At 42.8% G+C, this 6,000-nt stretch overlaps 1 protein-coding gene across 1 annotated transcript in view; it reads right to left on the reverse strand.

The window, feature by feature from the left end:
- The window catches only part of ADGRG2 (adhesion G protein-coupled receptor G2), a 59,098-nt gene extending 53,437 nt beyond the window's left edge, over positions 1 to 5,661 (reverse strand). The window contains exon 1 of the mRNA XM_084289182.1: positions 5,590 to 5,661. The gene's annotated coding sequence lies outside the window, so the exon portion shown is untranslated. The remainder of the gene's footprint in view (positions 1 to 5,589) is intronic.
- Between the last annotated feature and the right edge of the window lie 339 nt (positions 5,662 to 6,000).

Raw genomic sequence — 6,000 nt, forward strand, 5'->3', positions numbered from 1 at the left:
GCTTGGAGAAATCCATTCTTTTAGTTAGTCTTTGCTCTGCTGCAGGATATTGGTATTAGAAAGATTTTATTTATTTATTTATTTATTTTACTAATACAAAGCTGTGTAAGCCAAGGTCTGCCCTCAGTTACACTCAGAGTTCTCCCCTTATACTTGTGTAAAAGTGTAAGCTTAATCATTATATTTTATGTAAGTGGATTCATGAGTGTAACACCCTACGGATGGCTCTCCATGATGGCATTCAGTGCCATAAAGCACTTTAGGTCCTTAATTGTCTCTTACATTAACTTGTCTCATCTTATATAGCACAAAAATGGATCAGGGGACAACTTCAAGCAACTGCCTTGCTCTCTTTTACCCAGTGTGGCAATGTTTAATTTCCTCATACCCAGGAGATATGCAAGAGGCCTCTTCCTGGCCCGTATAAAAGTTCTGCACTCTCCAGGAAATCCTCTTCTACTCTGTGTACTCCCTTAAGAGAACAGTATTATCTGTGCAGTCTATTAAACCTACTAGAGCAAACGAAAAAGCCCTTCAGTGACAATACCTAAGCAGGTTTCTACTTCAAAGAGTTTCCAAAGTACGGATGAAGTATGACAAGCAGAGATGTAATAAAGTAGTTAATTTGTCACAGGTCCGGTTGCTTCAGCTGCAGACGAGTTAAGTTTACATTTGCATTAGTAATACATTGCAGTATGGAGTACAGTATATAGGTTTCACGGAAGAAAAAAAAGTGTTCTGCAGAGTTAAAGAACAAAGCAAGCTAGAAAAGTTGTAAAAAAAATTACAAGGCTTTGTTTAAATTGGCACACAGAAAAAGATTAAAGGAATGCTAAGGATATACCTTGAGCCACGCCAGTAAAAGGGATGAGGAAGAGTGTACAAAGATCTTGGCATTGAAAACAAGACAAATACAGTTTTGCAAAACCTTCCTATTCAGTAACAGAACTTGAATTTGATGGAAGGAAAAGAGGGAAGGACAAAGACTTTTCTAAAGCCAGACTGTTCAAGCCACTGAACAAAGCAAGCAGACCGTAAGGAGTCAAGTGAGGGCCAGGGATGACAGGAAGATGACTTCAGCTCATGCTTTCAACTTTCCTACTCTTAGAAAATAAAATCTGCAAGTTTCTTTCAGATAACTGTAAGTGAGGGAAAGAAATGAAACAGTTGTTTCTGCTAAATTTACACACTTTCCTTCCTTATTCTCCTTGCTACGTTCTACCAGCCTGCATAACAGCATCACCCCTCAAAATGTCCAATAAAGAAATGAGATTGTGATTTCATCCTGAACTTTATTTTATCGACTTAACAGGTCTCTTGGACCATGCCATTGGAGCTGTTAAAATCTCTTTGGAAACTAAAGAGCACAACGCTTGCTGGAGGGTTTTTGTTCTTTTTTTTGTTTTGTTTTGTGTTTTGTTGTTATTTTCTTTTATGTTTTTATTTTTCTTAAAATAAATAAATAACACTTCTCAGCCTGTTTTAATCAACAGCCCAATGGCCAAAATGCATAGTTTGTATCAGAGTAATAAAGCTCAACATTTTTTAAAGATGGATACACTGAAGCAAGCATCTTCCAGAGCCCTACTACAACTCTGCTTGGGAATATGGTATCAGTAAGTATCCTGTGCAGCACAAGGAACTTTGGCACCTCTTTCTTCATGTGGGGTAATTATTTTGGGGTCCTCTATTAAGACATTCTATGAAATGGGGTTAAGCCTTAACACCTTAGGTTCCTCCTTAGGGTACCATGTAAATCTACAGAGCTCAGAGCCCTGTGGTTGTTCCCTTCAGGAACCAAAGTATCAGCCAATACAGCTGATACAAGTTAGGCAATCCTAATCAACTCCTGAAGACTTGAAAGCAGTCAGACAACAGAAGCTGTTGATTTCAAAGAGACTTCAAACTGATTTAAACCAGCACCATTTCTGTCTTCAGCCCCCACTTACACATCAGCTTCGAAAATTTACTTTTTAGACTCCACATGGCTTCTTTCACCGTCACCACTTCTATAAAAATGCGATTAGCCTTCTTACAAATAAACCACCCTAACCACAATGCTGACTTGCTGAAACACAGATAAGAAAAAAAATGCAATTTTAAATTCAAGTTATATGAGTACTTGGACTATGCTATGAATAAGTAATGAAGGAACAAAGTCCCCTAGACTTCAAAACTTGATGTATTGTAGTGCATTATCAGAAACCCATTCAGTCAACTTATGTCCATATAATTAATTTGGTGCAAAAGAAACAAAGATATTCGAAGTCTGGTGGGGAAGTCAAAAATTAAATGTGGAACTTGGCAACTTTCACAATCAGGCATGCCCAGAAGACTAATAAATCTAGACAACCACAGTGATTTATTCTCTAAAAGTATAAAAGAGATTTTTAAGAGAATATCTAAAACACTAAAACATCAGGAAAAAGACGTTGGGTTTTCTAACACGTGCACAGTAATGTTCCTGTAATCAGCACACCTACACTGCTCATTTTCTCACTACTTGTACTGTTTCTGAATGTCTCTTATCTTGTCAAATGTGACAGCTTCTGGCAAACCTACTGATGTATCTTCTGGCCTTAAATCTTCAATGACTCTTTTAAGGAATGCCATAAATGAGAACATACATAATGCTTCCGCTGTGAGTGGCTCTTCTCTTTTGGCAACTAAGACGTCAACAGACATACTCATGCAAACTTCAGAAAACAGAAATAATGTGATAAATTCTAATTATTTTCTCTAAATTCTATGGAGTGAAAAAATATTTTAAATAGATTAGAGGACTTCATAAACTATTTCTTTTCCATACATTGTCTCATCTAGCACAACCGACTTTCTACATTTTTCTGTTAAAACAAATAAAAATATGTAAATTGTGTCCCAAACTAGTTTTTTTCTTCTTTTTTTTTTTTTTTTTTTTTCTCTGTGATATATCAAGAACACTATTTCAACAGTCTGCAGAAGAGAACCTAGAATGGAAGAACAAGAACCACTGCATTAATAAGGCACAAGCTGAAAAACAGCTGCTACATCAAACAGCAAACTGATTTCTAGGCTCCACCACCCACAGATAAAACAGAAAAGACTGAGGCTGGAACTTAAGCTGCCACATACACTTCCAAAATCTTGTGTTAGTTTCACTACGTATTACCTGAAATGAAACTGTCCTGAGGCTGATGTAAGTAACACTCAGAGCTTGCGCACCTGTGGCATATACACCGTGTTCAAGTCACAGCTGGAGACAAATCCATGTGACTCAGGCAGGGAGGAGGCAGAGATCCCTTTTTCTTTGGTCTTTGACTTAATGGCAACTACAAAGGGTTCTTCATCCACCCTGAACAACAATAAGTTTCAAAGATATTTTGGCACAAAAGAAATGCAAGACTCCTAAGCAATTGAGTCCTGCTAATTACCATATAATTTATATAAGTCTGTCTTTTCACACAGCAAATATAGATCCTTTCCAAACTGCCATTCCACCAGGAACGTATCACTGGAAAGAAGACCCGCTTAGTCATGAGCACCTGTCTGATAAACCTGAAATGTTTCACTTCACTCCGTTCTTGTTCACAAGATGAGTAGCACCTACCAGCGCTCTGCAACAAATTGTTATTCTCTAGGCATAACACATAACACATTCACCTAGGCATAACAAAACTATCGGACTTACCATTTATCAGAAAGCTCACAGCTCAGGCCAAGTATAGCATGCCCTATTCATTCCCATTCTTCAGTTGAAGTCAATGAGACTAATTCTATGGTCTATCCTGACTTTGGCCTTCAAATAAGCTAACCTAGCATTCCATTGAAAATATTAAAGTCATGCTCTGTTAAGGACACTGATCATAATACTTATTAAGAATTAAAAATTGTCAAAATTTAACAACAGTTATTCTCTCATGGAGTCCAAATCTCTCCTGAATCCACCAATACTCTACTGTTATTAGTGGATGACCTGACTACAAGTATTCATTGCTCTAACTGTATAAACCGAGCAATTAACTTGAGAATTTGAATTTAGTCCTTTATTTCTCTCCAGCTGGCTCTAATTACAGACCATTTCTGTTGATATATTAGGAATACAGGCTTAACATTAAATTTGGATGGCACTGAAGAAAAATCTTGCTTGCAAATGTCATCTGATCTGTGGAATTACCTTAAGATATTAAAGTAAAACTAAGATATTACTAGCATTAGTTTGCTTGATTTTTGACTGCCACTGTAGAAATAATACTCCTAACTTGTAGTGTAAGTTGAAAATTGCAGTGGCACTAGTTCATGTCTGAGCAGAAACCCTTTACGCACAATTTCTGCCTGCATCTTCTTTCAAAGCATTTTACATTTGAGTTTGTTTTTATTGACAAGTTATGCATGCTTCCTTCATGAAGACAAGCACTCAGAGACGCTCCTAAGCAGAGAGATGTTTGTTGTTCTTTAGTTTAATTCAACACACACATTTCCAGGTCACCCCCCACAGGACCCAATCCTGCTCATTCCACTCCTGTGAACATTTACAGAAGTATACTTTCCATCTTTAGGAAGAAACGGCTGAAGCCATAAATTGAAAGCTTAAGAACAGGAAGATCAGCTTGAGCAGCTGTCTTGTAATGATGATGTACGCTGTTAGTTTATGCCAGCAAAGGGATGAAGCCGTACTTTGCGTAGAGACGTGCAATGCCAACAATCCGCACAAGTGACAGAGCTAAAGACCCACGTAATTTGCCTTGGGGCTGAACAACACTTAAACCTGCATGCCAAAGGTTGTAAACTCTCCTCTGGCCCACATGGAAGCTCATTCTACCATGTCTTCAGCATGACTATTGCCGATCCCACGTAAGTCCAAACGAGCCCAGGCTTGCTCAATCACACTTTTGATTTGCTGGACGGGCATGCCATCAGAGGGCTAGTGAATTAGTTTACAAACACTTCTCCAGCGCCTTCACGTAAATCAATGAAAAGCAATCAGGCGGTGAAGGCAGCAGCGTTCGGTGCTGTTATAAATGCCGCCCGTGAGTGACAGAACCTATATGTTCACAAAGCAAAGCAAAAACCGACGCAGCCAGGAAAGGACGCTACCAGCACACTGATCATTCCTCACTTGGTCTAAATGGGCAAAAAAAAGACCTAAAAAAGGGCTGTCGTGCACAACAGGTGCCTTTGAAAGCACAACCCAGCCTAGAAACGCAGCCCTTTAGGGGGGCTCTTTACCATAAACCGCACTCAAACCCTACCGAGGCGCCAGCCCAAGTGACCGGCTTTGGGGCTCACGCGAATGCCTCGCCGGTCTCCATCTCCACCGATCTCCTCGCTGCGTTAAATTTTGGGGTGGGCAGCAGGCGGGAGCCATCCTGCCACTACACCCCCTGCCCGCACCCACCTGCTAACCCTCACCCTCCGTGCCCCAACATTCCCCAAACGTTCCCAATGGCCCCAACGTTCCCCCAACAGCCCCCAACGTTCCCCAAACGCCCCCGAATGATCCCCAAATGTCCCCCCAAACTCCCCCGATGTCCCCAACCCGTCTCCCCTCGGCGCGGCGCGACCTCCACCCCCGCAGCCGCCGCTCTGCCGGTGCCCAGCCGAGCTCACCTGGCCCCGGGGGACCGCCCGTATCGTCCCGTGTCGTGTCGTATCGTATCGTGTCGTATCGTGTCGTCCTGTCCTGTGGTGTCCCGTCCTGTGGTGTCCCGCCCCACCGCCCAGCGCCGCCGCCCTGCCCGCTCAGGCTCCCGGCGCTAGAGGCTCCGCGGCCGGCCCCGGCAGCTCGGGGCAGCCGCTGGCCGCGGCCGGGGGGCGGAGGCAGGCGAGGGAGGTGCTGAGAGAGGCCGGGAGGGAGCCGGGGAGCCCGGCACGTAGCTGAGGGGAGGCGGCGGGGGCACGGCGGGGCTCCACGGCCAGCCCCGTGAGGGGAGGACACGGGTTGCCCCTCGGGGTAAACTGCGCCAAGGTCCCCCCCCGGCTGTGGGTCTCCACCTCCCTCTTGTTTTTGGGGTGAAGCCT

This window comes from Netta rufina (assembly GCF_964035555.1).
Source record: "Netta rufina genome assembly, chromosome: 1".
In the NCBI taxonomy this organism is placed as follows: domain Eukaryota; kingdom Metazoa; phylum Chordata; class Aves; order Anseriformes; family Anatidae; genus Netta; species Netta rufina.